Here is a 9,042-nt window from a genome sequence, read left to right on the forward strand (position 1 = left end):
CCACTAGCCTTATCTTTGTTCTTCCATCATCCTTAACCTTAAACACCCACTAGCATCCGATGGCCCGATCGCTTAGGTAGTGGAACAAGATCCCAAAGACTCAATTTCTTCTTACATTGCATTAAGCCATTTGGTGTTGTTTAGTGATTTTTCTTGAGAGTTAGGGGTCATTTACCAAACACTTATCCGGGTAAGCGCTTACCAAGTCACATTACCTCACCGCATGAATATGGTAAGGACTAAGAATCTTACCCGGTAAGAGCGAGACAAGGACCATGAGTCTTACCTCGTAAGTAAGGACGACGACTCTTACCACAGTAAGCACTTACCGATTGAATTGTTGCATACAATGTCGTTTTGATGGACTAAAATCTTACCCGGTAAGTAACTAATAGTGTTAAATTTTACCGGTAAGCACTTACCAGGTAAGTGTTTGGTAAACGGCCCCTTAGTTTATGAAGGACATGTTTTAGATAAGTAATCTCCTTCATCATTATAGAGTATTCTCTGTTGAAGGTAGACAATTGTTGTGTGTGGAAACATGTTGAGATTATTAGCTTCAATAAACTAAAGAAAAATATTTCTCATATATTTGAAAGAACTGCAGTGAAGTTCTTGTGTGATTACTTGTTAAATGTTTATTCCTTTTTGAAGCGCATCAAAGGTGCTTTAGTGGTTCTTGGACGTAATTATGACAATTCTTTTGATCATAAGACATATGTAACACCCCCATTCCAAACGAAGGGAGGTTACTTCAAACATAATGAAACCGATGTAAAAACCTCCAAAAAAAGGTCTTCAATAAACAATTAAAAACTACAATTATATAACTTCAACTATCTCCCAAGAATCAGTTAAATCCAAACATAAAACTTGGCAAAAAGCTAGTCTAAAAACAACGGAAATAAATTAAATACCAACTGAAATAGCAATAAACCTCTTATAACCTGTTGCAATAGAGAACTTGATCTACTCTCCAACGTTATCTCTGACCCTGATTCTGACCTTGCTACTGCCCTTGACGCTTGTTACTATTTTGTCCCTACTAATTCCCATAGTTACCTCCCTGATGCTAAATTGGTTGCCCCATTTGGTGAATATGTTGCCCATCTCGACTTCTTTTCTTACCACTATTTGATTTGGATGCCACAAAGTCTTGTCGCCCCATCTCAATGTTCTTGGCAGCATCTGCCGCCTGCACCACATCAGTAAACTTCTCGTTAATCAGTTTGGAACGTACCTGTAATGAATTGCTGACTAAAACTTTTCAGCCTGCTCAAATGATGTCCCAGTGCTAACGACCCTGCAAAACCTGCAATCTCAAGAACCTCACGAAATACTCTGTTACAGACTCATCATCCCGTTGGCAAACTATGGAGTACTTTCATAAATGCATTCTTCCCTGTAGTAGAGAAGTACTACTGATAGAACACCTCATGGAGTCCCATCTACGAGAGGGCATCAATATATGCATTACGTTTAGCCTATTTGATCGCATCCCACCATCTTTGAGCATATCCTTCAAGTTTGTGCACCACTAACTTAACCTTATGCACTTCTGGAGATCGGAGAACCTCAAAAATCTTTTGTATGTGAGCGATCCAATTTTTTGCATCAACTAGAGTCGGTCGTAAGCTGAATGATTGAGGCTTTTGTTTCTAAAACCTCCTAAGCCATACATGAACGACCCCATCTAGTGTTGCCCCACTAGTACCTCCAGTTTGATTTGGATAACCGTTTCCCGATGTTTCAAAAATTGGTGGTGGTGGGGGGTCCCCCAGTAGAGTGCTACTAAGTTACCCCCACTCCTTGGGATACAATGTTGGGCAACAAATTTGAAACCGCCTAATTCAGAGCTGCTAAAATAGTAGGGTCCACTTCAACCTCATTAATCCCACCTTTTCAAAAAACTCAATGCATTTACCTTTCCCCCACCTCTAGAAATTGCCACCTCCTTCTTTCTCGCCACCGCCTCCTTTCTCAACAAAGACGGTAATCTTTTCTCCCCCATGAAAAGTGAATCCCATAGGTTCTCAACAACGATAGATCCCTAGCTTACATCACCGCCCACTACACCTGTTTTCTCCTCCTAAATCCCTCTTTCTTTCTCCATCCATCCTGCTACATCTACACATCTCAACCCAAATCTGTCGCCCGTTATGTAAAGATCAAGAAACTTTAATCAATTGGAATAGCCAATCTTGAGATGTCCCCTTTATCATCCTTCATTGATTTGTACACCATATTCAATTTGTTTTCAGAACAAGGGTTTTTGATTTAAGATGAGTTTTGTATAACAAATTTATATATTTTTGTTGTTCGATCCAAGGAGTGCTTTGATTGGAATTTTTAAGATCTAATTTGAACGTAAATAACATATGAATTGTAAAGATAACTTTGCAGACTCGAGGACTTTGATATATCATGGAAATACTTATATAAATCAAGATGATCAGTTTTTCAAAAGCTTTCAGTGGATATTTAACCAGGATGAACCACTCAATAGAATTTGAATGAGTACAAAGATGAGCCCCTCACAAATTTTTGTAGATTTGATTGTGGAAAAAATAACCTTTTGTTTTTGTTTTTCAGTAAAAAAATAATAGAAATAAATTGAATGGTAACTGAAGTAGCAATAAACCTCATATAACCTCTTGCAATCGAGAACCTGATCAACTCTCCTTCTTGAAGTCTTAGTAACCCCCTCTAATTACCTGCCATGAGGAAGGAAAAGAAAGGCTGAGCCAAACGCCCAGTGCAAGGATAAACAAATATAACACAAAAAGATAATACAAACGTGCAAAGAGTGATTTCAAGATGTAAGACAATACGATTACTAAAACTTTAAGAAACCAACAAATATTCTAATAAGATGAATAACATATGATGAGACAAATTGAGCTCAAAAATGCATACACTTGCATATCAATCTGTGGGACAAGTGTCAAACATAAGTCCATATGCTTGTACGTTGGACTGCAGATCCACACTTACTAATTAAATGTAAGATGTGCGTTGGACACTATACCAACATCCACCCTACAAACAAATCACATGTACTAGGACAGACTCATACGCCTCCTAAACAACATATCAATCACACCAAAACCAGCTCTCACAAGAGCACAAAAGAGGAGATGCCATGAATAAAATATACCGCCACGGTTAGTGTCACGCCATCCGTGCCACAATGATGTGCCTATGGTACCCCCATAGGTGATTAGTAGCTCGAAGTACCTAGAATCAAATCGTCACAATGCATGCGACATAACAAAGTTTATAGTGAATTTATGAATGGTGTCGAAGTCAAATAAGGGATTATCCATAATTATTAGAGATGGTCTCAAAAGACTAGGAAAAACAAGATGCCAAAGTCAAAATCAAATTAAATATCACATATTGTTCGATAGCGAAAGCGTAATACAAGCCACATTTAATTAATGGCAATATCAACTAGTGAACATGAATCAATTGAGGTTGAACCTCCAAGAATGTCGAGAAACCAATAAATACGACTCGAAAGACGTTAAAGAAATTCATATAATTAGATACGAATAAAGCCAACACAATTGAACCAAGAGTCTATATACCTATACACATGTGATCGACAAGCACAAATAAAGAGGTAAGAATCCGTACCTTAAACTCCACGAAGCCTAACAATCACCGAGCCTACATCTTGTACTAGCCTAAGTTTTTATACTCCAAGTAAACTGTTAAGCATTCTGAAACTAGCCTTTTTTTGCTTACCGATTTGCTTCTAGAGCTATAAAATGATCCTTAATTGCCTAATTGGGTTATAACTTGATTCATCCACAAAGACTTACGAAATGACATGCCATTTTTTGTATACCCTTGCCTATACATTATTCTCTTTTCCCAACCACTTCTTCCCTACCCTTCTAACTCTCCATATATTCTAACAGTGCAATGAGGACATTGTTGTTCTCAATGTTTGGGAGTGGAGTTATTGAGAACACGTGCTATAATAATGTGCAACTATACACAAAAGTTCAGAAAAGAAGAAAACCAATGAAGTTGTTGTTGTAGCATAAAATATATTGCTACAATAAAGAAAGACAGAAAAAGCAATCAACGACAAATATTATGAGGCCATAAGCAAGTTTGGGGAAAAAGAGTAATAACAATCAATATTTGAGGAAAGCCAAGTGTTAAACCCATGTGCAGTCCTATGAATCTTAAGTCCCATGGATTGAGTCTAATAAAGAGAATCTTAGTTTAGCCTGGTAAACGTAAATGGTTTAGTTACAGAGGTTCTAGTAATAAGTTAACGATTTAACGGCTATGGGAAACTAAAGCAAAATAAGATGGTAATGGTAACATTGTTAATGTGTTGAACAAATCTTTTGAATGTAAAAAAGAAATACAGAAAAGAAGAAGAATGGAATAGATATTGTTTTAACTTTGCTCTATCCATGTTCTGTCTTACTTTTGTCATTTTAGTTGTTTGGAGACAAGTAACAATATAAGTATAGGGGTGACATTACTCATATATCAGAGGGTATGAATAGAATTAACAATATTAAAACATTTTAGGTTTCTTTGTGTACTAAGTTTCTTGGACTATTACTATATGCTAAAAAAATTGGCCCTAATATTTTTTTTTGGTCTGGACAAGCGCCCTTCTCTCACCCTTCCCCAGGGACGGGCTTGCATATGGCCACACTTTTTTGGTTGTAATGATAAATGAACATGTATATGTGTATGTGAGTGTACATAATATATATCATGTATCGATATATGTGTGTGTTTTGGCACCCGAATGGAGTTGTTGATAATAGGACTAATTATCATGGTGGGGGTGCATCAATGGTCGAGAAAAAAACACTGCTTTTGGTGTTTAAACCATAAGCTTTCCTAAACTTGTGTTCGTAAATAGTGGCAGATCTAGAAAATTAAACAACTGGGGCATGTAACAAGTACCGTATAAATGAATAAAGGAACTTGACCAGGATAGTAATGAACTCAACTTGTTTTTTTCTTAAAGTAGAATGAAGATCGAGTGAAGGCATTTGAAAAATTCAAAAGGTTCAGGAGCGAGGAGAAATGAAGCCAAAACCTAGTCCGATCACTAAAAATAACCTAGGTGGGGAAATAACAGGTGAGATGTTTACAATTGAATATTCTCCCCCAATACTGAAACTACTGATCCAGATGTTGATAATTTTTTTTAAAAACAATATTTCTATTTTCTAACAAAATAATTGAAGAAATTAGTAAATACTTGATTATACTTGTTTATCTTATTGTCTACTTGAAACTATACTCAAGTCTATAACATATATCATAACGTAGCATTATAGATATTATAAACCTACAAATCAAAATTCAAATTACAAATCTACAAACAAGAAATCAGAACTACAAACCTACAAACAAACCCCAGATAAAGTAACACATAACTGAAAAAGTAAATTACATATTTGGTCCTTATGGTTATATCAAAATTATGGATTGGGTCCCCCTAATGAATTAATTATAGATACCATCATTGTAGTTTTGATTTTGTTGTGGATTAGGTCCCTCAACCATAATGTTAAAATTTATTCATGTATAAATCAAGATGATCAATCATTAAGAAGCTTTCGGTGGATTTGATACAAGGATGAACCACTCAATAGAATTTGAACAAGTAGAAAGACGAACCACTCACCAATTTTTGTAGATTTGGTTGTGGAAAATAAAGAACAACCTTTTTGTTTTATTTTTCAGTCTAACCCCAGAAAAGCTAAGAAGCAATGTTCAAGGGAATGGTACCAAATTTAAATTTCAATATGAAAAAGGTTAATCATTACATCTGATTTATTGGTGGATTCAAATCTCAAATCGGACCCTCTACCTCGGTTTGAATTTGAACTCATGGATGCATTTGATCATCATCAATGTTCCCTCGTGAGAATTGGAAGAAGATAGAATATTTTGGTGGATTCACCTTTTGTTGGTGTTGGTGGTGGAGCTGGGAGAAACAAGAAGTTGTCGGGTGGTGATGAATGGTCGGAGATAAGCAGAAGAGAGGGCGGTGTTGAAAACGGGAGGGGCAGATGGGGATTTTCTTGAGGGAGAGATGACATGAGTTGTACTCATATATATATATATGTATATATGTATGTATGTATGTGTGTGTGTATGTATGTATGTATGTATGTATGTATGTATGTATGTATGTATGTATGTATGTATGTATGTATGTATGTATAATAATAATAATAATTTTTTAAAATTTTTAAAAGGAAAGAATTTAAAATAAAAGGACGATTTATTACCCTCGACTTGATAGTTGTTAGTGGAGTCAAGTTAACGTACCCAATCCATAACAAAAGGGAAACCATAGTGACCATATATGCAATTATTTTGTGTTGGGTTCAAGTTAGAGCGTTAAAGTTGTATTCAAGTTTCTCCTTAGAATAGCTTTATTTTGTAATAGTGTAGTTTACTATTTCCTAGTATAAATAGCATTTCCCTTTGTAATTGTCATTAACGAAGTCATTAGCAGATTCGTAAACAAGATTATCAGCTGTAATTCTCTCTCTCAATCTAATCATTGTTTGATGATATTTTCTCTACTTTTATGTTCATCTTGAATCTTGAAGATCATATCATTTTTGTATGATTTCTGGACTTCTCAAATGGTATCAGAGCAAGCTGTAGCAGTTTGGATTAGAGGATTGAACTGATTTTGCACATTTTTTCAAGAATTTTTAAAGATTCATCGATCTGGGTTATAAAGTTCATCACTGTTCTTGAGAGTTCATCATCCAGATTGGGTTTTTGATCATAAATCGGTCATTTTCTGAGTGTTATTTGTAAAGATTTATACTACTAGATTCGTTTTTGCATTKCGAACAACTTTGATTCACACTATTTTTGATTTTAAATAAGTTTTAAACCTGTTTTGATTGAAAATTGATATTTTGTATTCTGGAAAATTTTCTTCAAAACTCATAATTTTTCATGTTTTGATCCAAATTTTTGATAAAAAGTGTGAAAGTTTGTGTTTTTGGTTGAAGATTAATCCGATTAAGGCTTGTACGATTTAAGGGTGTTATCTGCTTATATCTTGTGCGATTTAACATCCGTGTGATTTTAGTTGTTTGATATAGATTATCCGGACAACACTTGTGCGGATATTTGAGCGATTTAATAATCCGCCTGGTAAACCGTTCATAACTTGTGCGGATAAGTGTGTGATTTAAACAATCCGGCTGGTAAGTCTTAAGTAACTTGAACGGATTTGTGACCGATTTACATAATCCGACTGGTAAGTCGTTGAAGGTTTGTGCGATTTATTGAACGATTTATTCAATCCGCTTGGTAAGTCTTGTGTCTACTTGAGCGATTTATATCATTAATCGTATATTCATTAGTGATTGAACGGATATTGATTTTGTTGATCGATTTATTTTGTTGAATTTTCATCAATTTGTGAATAGTCTGTTAAAATCTGGTCAAGTGTTTTTGAGCGATATAAGTTTCCTTGTTGTCCGGACTTCTAATCCGGATAACTTGTTGAATATTCTATCTTGTTGACCGGACTTTCAATCCGGATAAGCTTGACCGGATTACTAATCCGGACAAGTGTGTTTGCGCAATTTGTTCTAAGTGTTGAATGAATGCAAAATTTTGTTTACATACTATTAGATATATTTTTGTAAACTGATTCTTTAATTCAAACTTTGAACTGCAGTTGATCCTAATTCATACAATTTGATACGATGAGTTCACGAGAAGCAATGGCTATWSKTACTGATACCAAGCCACCTGTTCTGTTTCGTGGTGACTATAATCAGTGGAGAGACAAATTCCTGAATTTTATTCAGAGAATGAAAGAAGGTGATCTAATAATGAAATCTCTAATGGAAGGTCCTGCTGAATTCTTCATAGAGATAGAAGCTGATATAATAGCAAACATACCTGCACAGAAAGTTCCTAAACTGAAGCATCAATATTCACCCGATGAAAAGGAGAGAGCCCATGCTGATGTGCTGTGCAAATCTTATATGATGCAAGCACTGACTAATGATATTTACACCAGTATTGACAGTTACAAATCATCAGGTCACAGCATGTGGGTTCAAATCGAAAAGATAATGATGGGTTCGAAAGTGGGAACTCAACTGAAAATCACTAATTGTATTTCTGTATACGAAGAATTCAAGGCTAAAGAAGGTGAAAGTCTTGATGATGTTTACCACAGGTTTGCCAGACTGCTAAACGAGCTGACAAAGAATGGAATTTCTAAAACTACAATAGAGATTAATGTTAAGTTTCTTAACAATCTCCAGTCAGAGTGGAAACCATTTGCCAATCATATCAGATTCAATAAACAGTTATCTGATATTGATTTTCATGAAATTTATGAAACTCTGAAACAAAACGAGCAAGATGTTTTGGAAATCCGAAATGCAAAGAAGAAAGAAAAGGAAGTTGCTGATCCTTTGGCTCTTGTATCTGAGAGAAAGGARAAGAAATCTAAAAGCAGATCTGGAAAACAAGTAAAGGAAGTTAGTCAGTCAAGCGAGTCTGAAACAGAAAACAGTAACATCTCAGATTCAGATTTTGAAATGTCAGAGATTAAACAGGCAATGGCAATGCTGACTAAGGCATTCCAGAAGAAGTTCTCAAAAAGGCCATACTCGAACAATCAGAGATTCTCGTCAGGCTCAAAATATGATTACAAAGATAAGTTTGGCGAGAAGAAGAAGTATGAAGAGAAGAGATTCGAGAAGAAATATGAGAAAAAGCCGGAAGAAAAGAAGAATTTTATCAAAGGGACAGCTGATGAAAATACAAAGTGTTATAACTGTGGTAAGTTAGGACACTTTGCTATAAATTGTAGGAAGCCGGTAAATCGCGATACCGACTACTACAAGAATAAATTTCTTCTGTCCAAACAAAGAGATGCCGACAAAGCTCTTATGGCTGAGGACGAACGCTGGTTGAATCTTACTGATGAAGAAAAAGAAACTGAAGCTGTTGCACATGTGTGCTTGATGGCTAAAACAGAAAATGATTTGTCAGGAG

This window comes from Cynara cardunculus (assembly GCF_001531365.2).
Source record: "Cynara cardunculus var. scolymus isolate 2C chromosome LG 13, CcrdV1, whole genome shotgun sequence".
Classification (NCBI taxonomy): Eukaryota; Viridiplantae; Streptophyta; class Magnoliopsida; order Asterales; family Asteraceae; genus Cynara; species Cynara cardunculus.